This window comes from Sphaeramia orbicularis, chromosome 5, assembly GCF_902148855.1.
Source record: "Sphaeramia orbicularis chromosome 5, fSphaOr1.1, whole genome shotgun sequence".
Taxonomy (NCBI): domain Eukaryota; kingdom Metazoa; phylum Chordata; class Actinopteri; order Kurtiformes; family Apogonidae; genus Sphaeramia; species Sphaeramia orbicularis.
This window is the reverse complement of record NC_043961.1, coordinates 42,634,321-42,653,684: the sequence shown is the minus strand read 5'-3', so window position 1 is coordinate 42,653,684 and position 19,364 is coordinate 42,634,321. Positions and strand designations below refer to the sequence as shown.

Here is a 19,364-nt window from a genome sequence, read left to right as displayed (position 1 = left end):
AAAGATGGGAAAATACCTGATTTTTATTGAAGAAATGCAAAATACAGAGAATAACATTATAATAAATGGAGAGAAAAAATTTAAGAAAGGCTAAATAGAGAGAAAAATTCATTTGGGAACTGCCGCAAAAGTAGCACTGGGTTTTTATGGGTTAATCAGATCAGTGTATTAATCAGGTCATTGTAATAATCAGATCAGTGTAATAGTTAGATCTGATGTGTTTGCATGCACTTACGGAATGTGATATTCGTAAATCCTGGGTTACATGTTTCAACCCATTATTAGACATCTGTCAGAGTGTGTCGTTGTAGAATCCAACTTCCTGTTACTGTCTTCTACTTCACTTCTGTTTTGTATGATTTAATAGTTTTTCTACATGTTCAGATGTAGCAGAACTCAATTAATCAGATTAACGTGTATACATGCATGAAGACATGGGCGTATTGGGGGCAAATGCAGCTGTGTTAATCTGATTTATTATAATCAGATTACTGCTGTTATCTGATAAAACAGATCAGATTAGACTGTTTACATGATCAGTAATAATCCCATCCATAGGAATCAGGAATTGATCAGAGTATCAGTGTAAACGGGGTCAGTGTTAGAAAGTACTCCAGTGTTTTTGCTGCAATACTGTGATATTGTATTATAATACTTGAACATCACTTGACTATTTCCATTTCCCGATGCTTTAAATGTGTTCATTTGAATATTTGTGATAACATAAAAGATGTGTTCTTAGTCTAAATAAACTCCCTGTTCTTCTGATCTAACTTTTATTGCCCCTGAGGTCCAGGTGTGACCTTGGGGCATGGCAGGTTGAGCTTCACTGTAAATGGATTGATGATCTTCTCAGTAGAGTAGGGGGGCGCTAAACCCAGGGTCAGTCTGTAAATTCACTTAAAGAGGGAGTTGTTATGTACACAACCATAACCGCTTGAACTGTCTAGAATGTGGCTACTACTGTGGAGTCTGGGTATGTAGAAGAACACAAATCCCATGAACCATGTACTCCAGGGTGTAACCATCCTTCCATCCGGTGGTGCCTACAAGGCAAGGGCGTAGGTTTGGTCTCAGCATTGGTAGTGACACTAACCAGCTGCACCAGTTGTAGGTTTGATGGGTCGAATTGCAGCAAGAAAGCCATTGCTGAGACTTCAGAATAAGAAAAAGAGGCTTGCCTGGGCCTTGAAATACTGACTTCTTCCAGACTACTGAAGACTGGAAGAAGGTGTTATGGACTGATCAAACCTCCAACTGGAAGTCTTCTCTTCACAGCTGAAACTGAGACTTGCTTACTACGGCTACTATTGAGCTGTGCTTGAAGCTGTTGTCCTGTGACTCGCCTGTCACAAGAGCTATTGACTCTCAGAAACTTGTCTTCTGATTCTGTTGTGGCTTTGGGTCTGCCAGACCTCTTCCTGTCAGCATTTCCCCCAGTTTCTGAGTGCCTTTTGATGGTGAAGGAAACTGTACTTACTGACACCTTGACTTTCTTGGCAATTTCTCTATAGGAAAGACCTATATTTTTAAGTGTAATGATGGTCTGTCTCTCTTCTACCGTTAATTGCCTTTTCCTCTTTTCCATTTTTATAGTAACACTGTAACGGACTGAGTACAAAGCCTGAACCCAAATGCAAGACCAGCAAACTGACGTAAAGTTGAGAGTGTTTATTTAACACAATCACAGGGGAAAAGGCACAACACAGAATAATTAACACGTCTGTGAAGGCGTGGGTTTCTGGACTCGTCGTCCGGGCTGTGAGTGGGGTCAGCGGGCGGTCAGCGCAGCCGAGCCGAGGTAATCCCGACAGCAACCCGACTAGGGCAAAACAGAGGGGTGTCAGGGAACACACCAGGTCATACACGGGTAAGCAAAACAGAAGGCAACGGGACATGAGGAGCAGGCTTAACTCACGGTCAGTAATCCAGGCGAGGGTCAAAACACACAGGTAACGTTGGAGGCTGAGGTATCACAGGGAGTAGGCAGAATCAGAAGTCGGGTAAACGAACCAGGTCACAACAGACGAGCAGGCAAAACAGGAACAGGCAGAATCGGTGGTCGGTAGACAAAACGAGTCAAAACGGGCAGACAGACAGGATCCAAGAAATGCTTGCAAGTAAGCCCACGAGTGTAACAAACAAACTGGCAAAGACCGAGGTGAAGACACAGGGTTTAAATACACAAGAGGGCGGGAAGACAATTAGACACAGGTGGAACACATCAGGGCGGAGGCAGGTAATCAGACACAGGTGGAACAATCAAGGAGGGGAAGTAAAGACACCAGACACGACACATGAGGGAAACTTAACAAAATAAAACAGGAAATGACAGACAAAACAGAAAAGACAGACTAGACAGACAAAAATCCAGACACTGTCTGGGAGCCGACATGACAAACACACTACTTTCTGCAGTACAATACTGTTCAAATAATGCTCACAACGGTATGGTATCAAAGTGTGTTCCAACACTTCTTTTATGCAGAGGGGGTTGTAAGTACACTCAACAAAAATATAAACACACCACTTTTGTATTTGCTCCCATTTGTCATGAGCTGAACTCAAAGATCTAAAACTTTTTCTGTGTACACACAAGGTTTATTTCTCTCAAATATTGTTCACAAATCTGTCTAAATTTGTGTTAGTGAACACTTCTTCTTTGCTGAGATAATCCATCCACCTCACAGGTGTGGCATATCGAGATGCTGATTAGACAGCATGATTTTTGCACAGGTGTGCCTTAGGCTGGCCACAATAAAAGGCCACTCCAAAATGTGCAGTTTTATCACACAGCACAATACCACAGATGTCACAAGTTTTGAGGGAATATGCAGTTGGCATGCTGACTTCAGGAATCTCCACCAGAGCTTTTGCCTGTGAATTGAATGTTCATTTCTCTACCATAAACCATCTCCAAAGCTGTTTCAGAGAATTCATGAAGAAGACTGTGCGAGGAAAATGGTGGTCACACCAAATACTGACTGGTTTTCTGACCCCCCCTGGACCACCCAATACAGTAAAACTGCACATTTTAGAGTGGCCTTTTATTGTGGCCAGCCTAAATCACACCTGTGAAATAATCCTGCTGTCTAATCAGCATCTTGATATGCCACACCTGTGAGGTGGATGGATTATCTCAGCAAAGGACAAAGGAGAGGTGCTCACTAACACAGATTTAGACAAATTTATGAACAATATTTGAGAGAAATAGGCCTTTTGTATACATAGAGAAAGTTTTAGATCTTTGAGTTCAGCTCATGAAAAATGGGAGCAAAAACAAAAGTGGTGCGTTTATATTTTTGTTTTGTGTAATTAAGAAACGTTGGGACACCTGTAGGAACTGGTAGCACCAACTTTCGAGGCTTGATCAACCTCCATTGCTACAGAACTGCTTTAAGTTGTTAACCCATTTCTTGTTCGCCTTTTTGTATAATTCTGAAATGTACATTATTTTTCAGTTTTGTTTAACCTTACCTTTTTTTTTTTTTTTTTTTACCTCTTGCAGTTCACCGCTTACCTTTGTACCATTTCAAGCTGTTCATTGGACTTGAATTGCTTGAATTTCAATACAAAACTGGAAAAATTGGGATGTTCTAAAACTTTTAACCAGTAGTATATACATATATATATATATATATATATATATATATATATATATATATATATATATATATATATATATATACAGTACAGGCCAAAAGTTTGGACACACCTTCTCATTCTTCGCATCTTCTTTATTTTCATGACTATTTACATTGTAGATTCTCACTGAAGGCCTCAAAACTATGAATGAACACATGTGGAATTATGTACTTAACAAAAAAGTGTGAAATAACTGAAAACATCTCTTATATTCTAGTTTCTTCAAAGTAGCCACCCTTTGCTCTGATGACTGCCTTGCACACCCTTGGCATTCTCTTGATGAGCATCAAGAGGTAGTCACCTGAAATGGTTTTCACTTCATAGCTGTGCCTTGTCAGGGTTACTTAGTGGAATTTCTTGCCTTATTGATGGGGTTGGGACCATCAGTTGTGTTGTGCAGAAGTCAGGTTGATGTACAGCTGACAGCCCTATTGGACAACTGTTAGAATACATATTATGGCGAGAACCAATCAGCTAAGTAAAGACAAACGAGTGGCCATCATTACTTTAAGAAATGAAGGTCAGTCAGTCTAGAAAATTTCAAAAACTTTGAATGTGTCCCCAAGTGCAGTCGCAAAAACCATCAAGCGCTACAACGAAACTGGCTCACACGAGGACTGCCCCAGGAAAGGAAGACCAAGAGTCACCTCTGATGCTGAAGATAAGTTCATCTGAGTCACCAGCCTCAGAAATCGCAAATTAACAGCAGCTCAGATTAGAGACCAGATGAATACCACACAGAGCTCTAGCAGCAGACACATCTCTACAACAACTGTTAAGAGGAGACTGCGTGAATCAGGCCTTCATGGTCAAATAGCTGCTAGGAAACCACTGCTCAGGAGAGGCAACAAACAGAAGAGATTTATTTGGGCCAAGAAACCCAAGGAATGGACATTAGACCAGTGGAAATCTGTGCTTTGGTCTGATGAGTCCAAATTTGAGATCTTTGGATCCAACCGCCGTGTCTTTGTGCGACACAGAAAAGGTGAACGGATGGATGCTACATGCCTGGTTCCCACCATGAAGCATGGAGGGGGAGGTGTGATGGTGTGGGGGTGCTTTGCTGGTGATGCTGTTGGGGATTTATTCAAGATTGAAGGCAACCTGAATCAGCATGGCTACCACAGCATCCTGAAGTGACATGCCATTCCATCCGGTTTGCGTTTAGTTGGACCATCATTTATGTTTCAACAGGACAATGACCCCAAACACACCTCCAGGCTGTGTGAGGGATATTTGACCAAGAAGGAGAGTGATGGAGTGCTGCGCCAGATGACCTGGCCTCCACAGTCACCGGACCTGAACCCAATCGAGATGGTTTGGGGTGAGCTGGACTGCAGAGTGAAGGCAAAAGGGCCAACAAGTGCTAAGCATCTCTGGGAACTTCTTCAAGACTGTTAGGAAACCATTTCAGGTGACTACCTCTTGATGCTCATCAAGAGAATGGCAAGAGTGTGCAAAGCAGTCATCAGAGCTAAGGGTGGCTACTTTGAAGAAACTAGAATATAAGATATGTTTTCAGTTATTTCACACTTTTTTGTTAAGTACATAATTCCACATGTGTTCATTCATAGTTTTGATGCCTTCAGTGAGAATCTACAATGTAAATAGTCATGAAAATAAAGAAAATGCAAAGAATGAGAAGGTGTGTCCAAACTTTTGGCCTGTACTGTATATATATATATATATATATATATATATATATATATATATATATATATATAGTGAGAGAGAGAGAGAGAGAGAGATAAATATATATTTGGGGTGTTTCAAGAATACTCACAACTTTTGTCAACCAGAGGGCCAAAATTTTTACCATGGTGAAATTGCTCAAAACTCAGCTGATCCCTAAGAGAGGAACCTAAGGAAGAAAAAACTGAAAACCATTCTCAAATACTATGCTTTATTATGAAATAACAGCAATTAAAAAACCATGACAACACTGTGGTTATGTACGGGACACACACAACAAAAATAAAGTGAATGATGATAAAAATGTAATTCTCATCAAGAAAATGGGCTCCAGTTGACAGGTTTGCCCAAGCATAAGTGAGCTGAGGTAGTTCAAATCAATCTGAATGGATTTTAGTGTCAGATTTTGAACCTGGTGCATTCTTAACGTCTAATAGGATTTTCAGGATACGGTTCCATTTGTCCTCATTTCCCCAAATCACCAGGTAATGCCACCAAACAGCTCCTTTACAATGAGTAGACATGTAACACTGTAAAACTAAGGGCATGAATCACTGGTCTTCCATCAAGGCTGAGAATGTTCAAAAATTCACAGTGTACAGTAGGGGTTATGTACGGGACATGGAGGTTACGCATGGGACACTTGTTTGTTTTGCCTCCATGATCATCATTTTGAACTTGTTACTTCCTGAAATGGGTAAAACATGATTAAACCATGCTTTGTAAATGTCATTTGGTATTGCATGGTGGAAAGGGGGTTGTATCATTTGTATGAAACAGAAAAACACGACCAAGTGTCAACAATAACTAAAGAACAAACTTCCAAATACCTGAAATGTAAGGTTAGGTTAGAGTTATGTTCTAAAAAAAAGAAGTGAAAGAAAGTTTTTTATGCATGATGCGAAATTCCCAGCAAAAAAAAATTCACTTTTCAGGTACCATGGATACGAAGCTTAAAACATCACTTATATTCCACACATCCTGGGTAAAATTGGGTCTACGCTAATGAGATGGGTCATGAGATTCCCATCAAGGCCATCAGTTCAAATCAGCAAATCAGAATGTCAAGATTAGTTTAAATATATTAAGGCATCCCGTACATAACTCACACTGGCAAAAAAAGTTATGTATGGGACACTCTTTTTTTTTTTTTTTTTGGATCAATTTTTTATTTGTTTTCATTGTGCATCACAGAAGTACAATACAAAAGAAAAGAAATTCCCATTTTATAATACAAGATTCTGTGACACACAAAGTATAACAACCCCCCCCCCCCCACACACACAGAACAAGTGGCGACCCCCATACTAACCCAGTCTGGATCTCAGAATACAAAAACCAACTAATAAAGATAAATACAGACAAATACGTGTATATCGATGAAAGAGTATAATTTACAGATATAAACAGAATAGTGATCGGGGAAGTCATAGACAGTTACGTTGCACTCTTTCTTTAACCAAAAAATAAACACCATCCCACATACTCAGCGTTTTTTGACTGGCTGCATGTATCCGGGCCACTGACCTCTCCATCAGAACTATATCTAGAAAATAATTTATCCATTGTAGCTGTGATAAAGTATGAGGCGGTTGCCATCTCAATGCCAGCATTTTCTTGGCTGCAGTGAGAGCAGCCCATAATATACGCTTTTGCTGAAGAGAAAGTTGTAAGGTAGAGTCATCATTAAGCAGAAGTAAAGATGGTGATAAAGGGATATTAATCTTTAGCATGTCACTCAAAGTAACAGAAATTTGCTTCCAAAAATCATACACTTCAGGACATTCCCAGTACATATGTATAAATGATCCTACAGTATCTAGTGTACATAAGTTACACATAGGAGATGGAATAATTTTCATAGCGTGACGTTTCCTGGGAGTTAAATACATCCTATGTATAAACTTGAAATGTATTAACTGATGATCAGGGTTTTTGGATGTGTCGTGCAAGTTCTTCCACACTGTTTCCCAGCGAATGTCTTCCTCTCCTGCAGAGGAAACATCCCTTTCCCATACACTTTCTACAGGCAGCTGAACACATGGATCAGAAATAAAATTAAAAAGTTTGGAAACCATCCCTCGTGTTTGGCTATGTGAGGCAGATAATTTACGCAACAGATGTGTCTGAAGTGTTGTGCACCAAGGGACACCATATGCCTTCATGGCAGATCTCAACTGCAAATAAAAGAAAAATGACGAGCCAGGTAGGTTATATTCTGCTTGTAAATCATTAAAAGCTCGTAAACCTTCATCATTAAACAAATCTTTAAGAATATAAACTCCCCTATTTCTCCATGAAGGGAAGGAACAAGGTGTTTTACCAATAAGAAGAGAATAATTATTAAATATAGGAGAATGTTTGTGCCATTTTAGATCCGCATTAGCATATTTCAACACAGTGAGGTTAATTCTAAGCAAGTAGGAAATTATAGGGCCTAAGCGTGATCTGGCTTCTTTAAGTGGTATGTTAGAATACACCAAGTCTTGAAGTCTGTAGGGTTGAGAAAGATTTTCCTCAGTTGGTCTCCAGGAGACAGAGACATCAGGATCAAACCATACAGACAAAGGTCGAAGCACAAAAGACCAAAAGTACATTTTGAAATTTGTTAAGGCCAATCCACCCCGTGTCTTGTCTCGCTGAAGGGTCTTTAGCTTCAAACGTGCTCTTTTCCCATTCCATACAAATTTTGATATGAGAGAATGTAATTTTTCCCAGTAACCTTTTGGAGGTGCAAGTGGAATCATAGAAGAATAAAAATTTATGCGGGGAAGTACATCCATTTTGACAATTGATACACGAGCTTGAAGAGAATTTGATAGTTTTGACCAGCGTCCAATATCCTTCTCAATTTGATTATATATATTTTGAAAGTTATATGATGCTATGTGAAATATGGAGGGGGAAATATCAACACCAAGGTATCTAAACTGCCTCACTACTGGAATATTACAAGGTAAGGGTATAACTGAAACAGCTGAATTTAGATGCATTAAAGAGGATTTAGTCCAATTGATTTTATATCCAGATAGTGAGCTAAATAAGTCGAAAGTAGATAATAAAAGTGGAAGAGAAGACCCTGCGTCACTGACATAAAGTAGGATATCATCTGCATACAATGATATACGATGTTCAGTATTATTGAAAGAGATAGGGAGTGCAGCGGGATGTTGTCTGATTTTCTGAGCCAGAAGTTCGAGAGAGAGAGCGAAAAGTAATGGGGAGAGGGGGCAACCTTGACGAGTGCCCCTTAATATGGGAAACTGGGAAGAACAAACGTTATTTGTATAGATCATTGCAGAGGGATTAGCATATAAGACCTTGATCATTTTAATAAATTGTGAACCCAGTCCAAAGTTACCCAGAGTAGCCCAGAGATAATCCCACTCCAGTCGATCGAACACTTTCTCAGCGTCAAGTGACAGGACTGAGCAGGGAATGTCAATGGCCTTTGCTGCGTAAATAATGTGCAAGAGACGGCGCACATTATCAGATGCTAATCTGTTCTTAATAAATCCCGTTTGGTCGTTGTGTATCAGTCTTGTCAAGTATATTTCTAATCGTGAGGCAAGCACTTTGGCATAAAGTTTCACATCTCCGTTTAAAAGGGATAAAGGTCTGTAGTTACTGCATTGGGAAGGATCTTTATTTGGTTTAAGAAGTAGTGTAATAATTGCAGCATTGACACTCAAATTGAAAGCGCCTTTAGCGATAGCAGTATTAATCATATCCAACAGAGATGGGCCAAGTATGTCCCAAAAGGTGAGATACACCTCTGGTGGGATACCATCCCAGCCTGGGGATTTGCCTTTTTTCATACTGATGAGAGCTTTTCTCAATTCCTCAAGTGAGATAGGAGTACTAAGTTTTTTTGATTCTTGGATAGTAAGAGAGGGTAAGTCAAGGTTATGAAAATTTTTTTTACAAGTGTCTGTGTCCAATGTTACTTCTGATGAATAGAGGGTAGAATAGTAAGTTCTAAATTCCAAATTAATTTCGTGAGGTTCAGATACAGTACCAGTTGGTGCCTGGATGGCCAAGATACTAGAGAATTTCTCATTTTGTTTTAATTTTAAAGCTAGCAAATGACTTGGCCTTGAACCGTTAAAGTAATACGTTCTTCTGGTTCTGTGAATTAGAAACTCCGCCCTCTGTCTCAGTAGGGAATTCAACTCAGTTCTAGTTGCAGATATTTTCCCCAACAGGGTGTCAGTTTGAGTATTTTGATGTTCTGCCTCAAGTTGGGTAAGAGCATCCTCCAATTCACTTATCTTAAAGAGTCTTTTCTTTTTAAGGTAAGATGAGAAAGAAATAGTTGTGTCCCTAATTGATCCTTTAATGGCATCCCATAAAATTCTAGAATCTTCAACTGAACCTTTGTTAATCTCTATAAAGGTTGTTAATATGGGACACTCTTTTTAAAGATGGATAAGGATCACTGAATTGTTCTTTGTGCTATGATTTCTTTTTGTGAAGATTAAAGCAGTTACTAAACACATTCTTCCAGTGAAATATAGTTGCTCTAGTATTCAAAAGATATGAACATTTGAAGCATGGTTATGTTCGGGACATGGCCAGTTTAGGTATGTTTCTTGCACTGTCAGATTTTGGAGATGTGCAGAAAGGTATTTCCAGCATGGGCTTCCTAAATTCCTTCTTTACAGTGATACTTTGGTCAATCTTCATCAGTAGGAAGAGTATATGGCATAAACTATGAAGTCAATATCAAACTCTGCTTGGATGGAAAAGGCATGTTCCACACTGAAGTGGTTATGTACGGGACATTCCTGACATGCAATGTTTCAACACTTACTACTGGCCTATTTCTAAGATGACAAGTTTCACATTTGGTTGTTTACCTTCCTCTGTGGTAAAGGACTGTAACTGATATATTTTTTGGCCTTGCCTCTCTGTTTTTATTTCAAGATATCACTTTGAAATTAAGTGAAAATTTTGGTTTTGTACAGGACAGGTGAGAACGTCCTCAACAGAGGCACACCAATCACAAACAAGTTGGTTACTTGATGGCTGAACTAGTTATTCTCGATAACAGATGTGTTTTGAATGAAATTGAACATACAAACCCATAAAAGCCTCTATTTCTTATCATCTGAGGGACAAAAGATTTAGAGGGTCAAAAAACCTGAGCAGCGGTTACGAAAACAGGTTTTTGAAAAACTGCTGTCATGATGTTAAGATCCATAAAATGTAGACCTAAATTGTTCTATCACTGAGGCAATATCATAGAGTATTCAAAATCATTCAATATGTAAGCAATTGTTTGGCTTTTTAAACAGGGCAAAGAGTTGAAAATTGCAATTACCCTTTGGTTGACACAAAACTGGCAAAAACGGGTTACGTACGGGACACAAATTGAGTTGAAGAGGGAAATATGGGGATTACTGACCGAATTTTCAGGTGCACACATTGTAGACAATGTCCAACACGCCAGGTAAACAGTTCAGAGCATGTCTATTACTGTACATTTCTGAGATTCACCACTGTTACAAGGAGTTTTTCCAAAATTGCAAGTATTCTTGAAACACCCCATGTGTGTGTGTGTGTGTGTGTGTGTGTGTGTGTGTGTGTGTGTGTGTGTGTGTGTAAAGGGAGTAAACATGACAAATTCATGGAGCCCAGCATTTGTGTGTGTAGTGGATAAAGGTTAGAAGTTGAAAACATTTCATGTAATTTCTGTATAGTAGAGGAATAGAACCCGGGAGTTGGACGTTGAAAGTATGTAAAGTTTCACTTTCATTTCATGCCAGCGTTAGTTACATTAGTTATGGACGCCCCCCCTCCCACTACAAAAAAAAGAAAAAAACCATCTCCTCCTCTGCTTTTTTTTTTTTTTTTTTTTTTTTTTTGACAATTTTTTTTGACTCTCTCTCTCTCTCTCTCTCTCTATATATATATATATATATATATATATATATATATATGTACACACACATATATATATATATATATGTACACACACATATATATATAAACAAATATATATATATATATTTTTTTGTTTTGGTTTGGTTTTTTTAAATGAAACTGAAACTTTACATGCTTTCAACGTGCAACTTCCAGGTTCTGTTCTTCTATTATGCAGCAGACCTTGCACGAAATTTTTACTACTTCTGACTTGGATCCACTGGACCCCCTCCACTGCTCTATGGGCTCCCCACAAATGCTGGGCCCCATGAATTTGTCACGTTTACCCCCCCTTTCTAGTGCCCAAGTGCATGGGGACATTCACGAATTCTCAGACTGCCGACAGTTTGGTTCAGGTGAACCTTAGTGCCAGTAATGTAGGATATAGGAGTAAGAAAACTAAGTCACAACCTGCCACATCAGAAAAATGTAAACAACAACGAAGTGTAAATAATGTGTGAACAAAAGTGCATTGGGGGTGCGGGGCCAACATTGCCGCGGGGCATTTGGAACAAGAAAGCTGAGGGTTTGTGTCAGCGACCCCTCGGATGGACCCCCTGGTCTGTCGTATAATAGTTTAATAGAGGCATATCTCCCCCTCCCCAACCCAATCACGTGGGTACCTTCTCGGGAGGGGGGCTTTGTCAACAGAGCATTGGGGCCGGTTCACTTTCACTTTGGAAAGGGAAACAGGAGACTGTTATTGTAGAGTGGATCATTGGGGCATGCAGTTGTACGTATGTAGATCATGCCACTCACTTAGAGTACCAATCAGGTGAAATTAGATAATCTTCCACAGCACACCTAATGATTTCTTGGTACAGTGGTTGGGAAACACTGTCTAAGAGAATGCTCTTTCAGATGGAACCGATGTTGCCACTAAACAGTGCATTTTAACCATGACTTTGGTAAGGCTGGGCTAGGGCCCGGCTTTTCCGCCACATTAAGGGGATCTTCATTTTTAGGAGGAAGATGCTCCTCCAAATAATCCCGCATCTTCATTTTTTTCAGTCATTAATATCTCCTCCTCCCTGATACAGCAGTAAATGTGGCTCCATTCCAGTTAGTCGGACTAAGTCGGTGTTCACTGATAACTCCTCCCCTAAGTTAGCTGTGCATATAGCTGAATTAAAGTGAATGGGGTGTGCTGCAGACAACTCCAACTCAGACATGTCATTAGTTGTTCACATGAAGGTAGTGTTGACAACTCTGACTCAATAAGCACACAGGTGACACATGAAGGCAGCGTGGGCAATTTGAATACAAGAATGGCTCGCAAACGAAAGGATTGCAACTGCAAATCGGTTGTCATCGTTCACTTAAAAGAGCTGTTCAAAAGACTCAACTTGTTCACAAACGTCACATCTCTAGAGGTTACAGGTCTGTGGATGGACTGGGACTCGACTCACACCCAGACCATATCTTTCAAGTTGAAAGACTGTGGAGATTCGTCTTTCAATGTCACTCCAGGCGAGGAAATGCATCCCAGTCTATAATTTCTCAAATGGAAATGAAAATAAACAAAATATTGATAGTGACGATTTATGCCTTGCCCAAACTTGGCAGTGACAAGTCACTACTGTCAATATTCAAACCTACGCCCAGGCTTCAAGGTCCAGCCTGACGGTCAGTAGTTTATGGTTCTTTAAGGAGGAACAATACCTAAAGGCCCACAAACAGCATCCAGTACCATCTGTGCACTGAAGGAGGACTGGCCCGGACCTCCACAGAACAGCCAGAGATCCTGCTGTTAAAGGCCCAGGGCAGCGTTTATTGGCTAACATGCAAATGCAACTTTAACGCAATTTGCGGGCTAATGATGGGTGTAATGAACACAGAAGGATAAATTCCATTTCTGGGCTGGCTGCATTTATTAATGTCAACTTAACAATTTTTTTTTTAATGAGCTAACAAATGATGCCTAGCAAACCTTGAATTTCCTAACATATTTCATATGATTTTTTTCTTAATGACTCATTAATTATTGGAATGGAAGAATTTTCTCCTCACCATACGGGCTCTCACTAAATCTATCCGCTAGCTTTTCTATGTCCTGAGGTAATCTATGTCTGGACATAAATCAAAACGGAGAATAAAATTCAATGAGTGCATCAATAACACAATACACAATAACACAATAAATTCATTTTTCTCTATGCAAAATGTCTAAGAGAAAAATGTGATATTATCAAAAGTATTATTAAAATTGTGTTGAAAAACTTTTTTTCGATATAAATAATATATCAAAGGAAAATCCTCCTTGAACTGTTATCTTACTGTGGTGGAGGAGTTTAAGAGCCCCAATGACCCTAGGAGCTATGTTGTCGGGGCATTTTGCCCCTGGTAGGGTCTCCCACGTCAGATTGGTCCTAGCTGAAGGGCTAGACAAAGAACAGTTCAGAAGACTCTGATGCCAATAAATACCAAGAGATAGTGTACCTGGCCTGGAGGGTTACCAAGTCTCCGCCCTGGAAGCAGGCCTGGGGTTGGGGCCTGTGGGCAACTGCCTGGTGGTTGAGCCTTTGCCCATGGGGGCGGTTGGCCCCAGCCCACACCAGAGACATGAGCTCATCGCCCTGTGGGCCCACCACCTGCAAGGGGAAGCAGAAGGGTCCGGTGCATTGTGGACTGGACAGCAGACCAAGGCGAGGGCCTTGGCAGTCTGATCCTAAGTTATGGAAATTGGCTTTTGGAACATGAAATGTCACCTCTCTGGTGGGGAAGGAGCAGGAGCTTGTGGCGGAGGTTGAGTGCTACCGGCTAGATATAGTCAGCCTCCCCTCGACACATAACGTCAGCTCTGGAACCCAAGTCCTTGAGTGGGATTGGACTTTCTCTTTCACTGGAGTATCCCGGGTGAGAGGCGGTGGGCAGGGGTGGGCTTTTTGATAGCCCCAAGGCTCTCTACTTGCATGTTGGAGTTTACTCCAGTGGACAAAAGGGTTGCTTCCCTGCACCTTTGGGTTGGGGAATGGGTTCTGACTGTTGTCAGTGCTTATGCACCAAACAACAACTCAGACTACCCGCCCATTTTGGAGTTTTTGGGATGGGTGCTGGAAAGTGTCCCGAAAGGGGACTCCATCGTCCTACTGAGGGACCTAAATGCCCACGTGAGCAATGACAGCATGACCTGGAAGGGCGTGATGGGGAGGAACGGTTTACCCAATCTAAACCCGAGCAGTGTTCAGTTATTGGACCTCTGTGCGAGTCACAGTTTGGCCATAACAAACACCATGTTCAAACATAAGGATGCCCGTCAGTGCACTTGGTACCAGGACATCCTAGGTCACCAGTCAATGATCGTCTTTATAGTTGTATCATCAGACCTGTAGCCATATGTTCTGGACTCTTTAAGATTCACTCCAGATTCTGAATCTTCTGCTCCAGTTCTGATGGGTCACACTTTCTGTCAAGAGAGGTGCAAAGATGTTGGTTTAGGTGGCAGCGGAAGACCCTGCACTGACCCGGTACGCCCAAACAAGTAGTGTGGGTCTGCTGGGAACACCTGTCCGAAGAACCACTCAGATTGATTTTCAACTCACACCTCTGGCAGAGCTTCAGCGAGGGCCGAGGGCAGAAGGGAACATTGAGTCTGAATGGGCTCTGTTTCGCTCTGCCATTGTCAAGACGGCTGTGGTGAGCTGCGGCCATAAGGTAGCTGGGGCCAGCTGTGGCAGCAAAAGCCGTCAGACTAAAGAAGGAGCCCCACAGGGCGTAGCTGGCCTATGGGTCTCTGGCAGCAGCCAGTGGTTATCAGCAGGCCAAGCGGTGCATGGCTGCAGTGGTGCGCGGCTGTAGCGATTGCTGAAGCAAAAACTTAGGTGTGAGACAAATTTGATGAGGACATGGAGGAAGACTATCGATCGGCTGCAAAGAGTTTCTGGCACCTCAGGAGGGAAGGCAACAATGCGCCCACACTGTGTTCAGTGGGGATGGGGAACTGCTGATGTCAGCTGAGAATATAATTGGGCAGTGGAAGGAATACTTTGAGGAGCTTCTCAAACCCACCAACATGCATTCCATAGAGGAAATGTAGCAGAAAGACCAGTAGACAGATGGACCAATCGTCGGGGTACAAGCCTCCGAGGTAGTGAAAGTATTTCACGGTGGGCTCTGAGTCTGGTTGGTCAATGAGATCCGCCCTGGGTATCTCAAGGCGCTGGATGTTGTAGAGCTGTCTTGGCTGACACGCCTCTGCAACATTGCATGGACATTGGGGGCGATGTCTTTGGAGTGGCAAACCGGCGTGGTGGTTCCCATCTTTAAGAATGTGGACCAGAGGGTGTGTTCCAATTATAGGGGGATCACACTCCTCAGCCTCCCTGGTAAGGTCTACACCAGGGTACTGGAGAAGAGGGTATGATTGCTAGTTGAACCTCGGATCGAGGAGGAGCAAAACATTTTTCGCCACGGACATGGAACCATGTACCCATAGCTGTGGGAACCCATTTCATATGGCTGGTGCTGTGAGGATCGTACCAAGGGCGACGCAAAATCAATTAGCTTTTTCAATTGATGAAAGTACATTGTTTGACTATTAATGCAATATTACTTGTGTAAGATAGATAAATAAATAATTAAAAAAAACATAGGCTTCACAAAATATAAGACAAATGAGTGACTGACTGAGCACTGACTCAAAGAAAAGCCAGATTTACACAATACTGCAGCAAGTACCAACAAATCTTCAGTAGACGATAGTCTGAACCACAGGCTAACACACAGCTGGCAGCTGTGTAGGCTACTGGCTACAAAAAGCAAGATTTACAAAATAGACTACTTTAAGAGCATGGGCTACTGATAAACAATACTGAAGGAAAAGAACGGACATATGTTTCTTCAAACTAAGGTGATGATGAGTAGGCCTAGGCCTATTTATGCTGTGTCTGAGTGCAATTTCATGTGAGACAGGAGATGAAATGGTTCCCCTCTCATTAAAAGTCCTTTGCCAATTGACAATAGAAACACTAGGATATTTATTTTGTGTGGTGAAAACAGTGATCAAATTAGACACTGACGAGTGACAGGAGTGTAAGCGGTGCTATCTGTGGTTCTGAAATGGTTACTGTTTGCCTCATTTTATTACATTCAAAACAAGAGTGTTTTACCTCAATTTACAATTTATAGGTATGTTTTTTTTTTTTCATTAGGCCAAAAGAGGGCTCTTCACATACTACATGCTTACTGTCATTTATTTTCATAAACTTTTCAGAAGCATTTCTACATTTATGTTTTTTACAAATCGCATTCCGGGTTTACTTTTGTACCAGGTGCACATATCATAAACTGATGCTCCAATTCAATTCAGTTCAATTCAACTTTATTTATAAAGCGTATTTCATGCACAAGGCAGACTCAATGTGCTTCATAACAGGCATACAACATGAAAACAATCATAAAAAAGAGTGCAAGTGCAAGTAAACAATCATATGTACACACACTTACGTATATTCAAACATGCGCACATACCCACACAACCACACATGCGCACACACAACTAAACAGAACGCTGTCAAAAAAAGGTAAGCTTTTAACCAGTTTTTAAAAATGGCTACTGATGTGGCAGATGTTATCAGTATGTCAACTTTGCGCAGGCACCTCAAGACTCTGAGGCTCTTTAGACAAAAACACTGCTCGGATCTGTTGGACATAGCCATGTTTATCCAGGAACAACTGGCCAGATATGGCATGGTTCATGAATACAAGATAATGCATCTGAAATCCATTCAAGCAGGCTACATTGTGATTCAGGAGACCATCAGGCAGCTGCTGAAAATCCTGGATCCCCACGGAGTGCAACTGAGGTGTTGGAATAGCCTTTGGAGACTTTTATAGCAGAATCCAGGCCCAAACTTTTTGTGGCATGTTGACTCATATGATAAGCTAAAACCATATGGGATATGCATCAATGATGCAATAGACAGGTTCTCGCGAATGGTGATATGACTGCATGCATACTCCACAAGTATTGATCCTAAAGTAATCGCTGGATACTTTATTGATAAGGTGCTGTCAGTGAACGGGACTGCTACTCGAATCAGATCAGACCGTGGCACAGAGAATTCTTTCATGGAGCAGATGCAGACTTTTATGAGGCATGATCATGACGATTAATTTTCGGGGAGATGCTACTTGTATGAATCAAGCAACCATAACCAGCAAATAGAGCACTGGTGGGGATTTTTGAGGAAACAACATGCACAGTTCTGGATGAACACATTCCAAGACCTCAAAGACTCTGACAAAAATTACAAAAAAATTACAGTTGACTGATTTAGAGTTACATGACTCGTATACCTGCTGGAACAAATTTTATACACCTTTTTCAACATGGTTTTACTAAAACATAGATTATGAAATATTAAGTAATTTCACATTTCATCAACCTAGTAACTCTTCCTATTGATGTTTCTGTTAAAATGTTATGTTTTCTGACCTCAAACTTTTCAAAATTGGCAAAGTGATAAATGATAATCTTGCAGTGTCACTGGAAAGGCCTCTGATGAATGAATTCCTCCCCCTGGTGGATTATCTGTGTATTGCATGTATCTAATTGTATACGTCAGGTTTTTGAAGAAATAAAATATCACACTGATCATGTAGAGGGCTTCAAAACTCATGTATCAAACATGATACGTTTGGCGTTATAAGCTTAAGTAGTTGACAGAGATATTTTTTTGATGTAAAGAAAACAGTGAACATTTTAAAAATGTATGTCTTTCCCTAAGAAAACAACAATATCTTAAAGAGTGAACTGAAGCCAGTCTTGTAACTATAAATAAATGGGTAACATTTAACAGCAAGGGTACAATAATGTAGGATGTATCACTAACTTGTGTTGCTCACCATTAATTAATGAAGTTACTCTGACTTAATTCAGTGAGTTCACTGAAGATTATCAATCAACGTAACTTACTTCACTGTTAATTTATATATCAGTTGGTATGGACCAGTAGTTGTACATACAAGAATATTCACCATTTATTGTACATTATTTACAATGTTGAGGATGTTAGCCATATTTCATTCTATCTTTTAATTCTAATTATTTCTTTGTCTATAAAACTTTGAAATTTGAGTAGATATTCAAAATTTTACCTGATGTCTGCCAGAGAATTTTGTTCAAGTATACCTTACCCTGTTGTGATATGACATTAATAATTACAACAATAAAGTGATTTGTATAGCACAGTATATACATGTACAGTAATGAAATTACTGTGCAGCTGTACAATAAAAGTATTGAAAACATAATAAGAAACAGAGTGGTTAAAGATTGAAAGTAATATAGTTAATATTGTCAGTCTTTATCAATAACAAGATATAATGACATATAGCTAATGTTCTCAATGTTGTAAATGACGTTCAATAAAAAAAATATATAAAAAGGTGATTATTTGTGGAAATATAAAGTCTTCAAATTTAATCAGGAAAGTCAAGCATCTCAAATAAACTTGAGGGTCCAACAACTGGGGTCTATACCAAGTAATATATTAAGTGACAGTGAATTAAGGTACTTAAACTGATGATTGATTAAAGGTGAGCTTGTAAAATAAAGTGATTGACTCCATCATCAGTAAATGATGAGAAATCTGAAATTATAATACATCCTACATGAACTCATACATTTTTTTAAGTCTTGTATTATTAAAGCATTGAGTTAATATTTGTAATAGTTTATTATTCTGTCACATTATCAACTTTAGCAGAAAAAAGATACACCGTTGCTTTAGTTTCAGCTGCAATTTAACAATAACAAGTCAACATTTTTTGTACATGATATGAAGTCTCTGGTTGCAAATCTGGTTAATGTACTGTGATGAAATATGGTTAGCCTTCATAAATATTTATGAAATGTAGAAATGTTGCTGCTATAACACATACAAATACATTTTCTTTAATAAAAGCCAACTTACATTTCTTTCTTTCTTTCTTTCTTTCTTTCTTTCTTTCTTTCTTTCTTTCTTTTTTGATAGATTTGATTAATTCCACTTATCAAAAGTTATAACTAAAAGGGTCCTCCTTGGAGTTATTTTAACTCAGTGGTTCTGCTCTTTGAGACAAGATGCATGTTTTCCCTCACAGTTATTTACGTACCAGTT

The 19,364-nt window shown here is 40.0% G+C and overlaps 1 protein-coding gene across 3 annotated transcripts in view; it reads left to right on the top strand.

The window, feature by feature from the left end:
* Nucleotides 1-19,364, top strand: part of stab1 (stabilin 1) — a 327,280-nt gene that overhangs the window by 279,929 nt on the left and 27,987 nt on the right. The window lies entirely within an intron of this gene.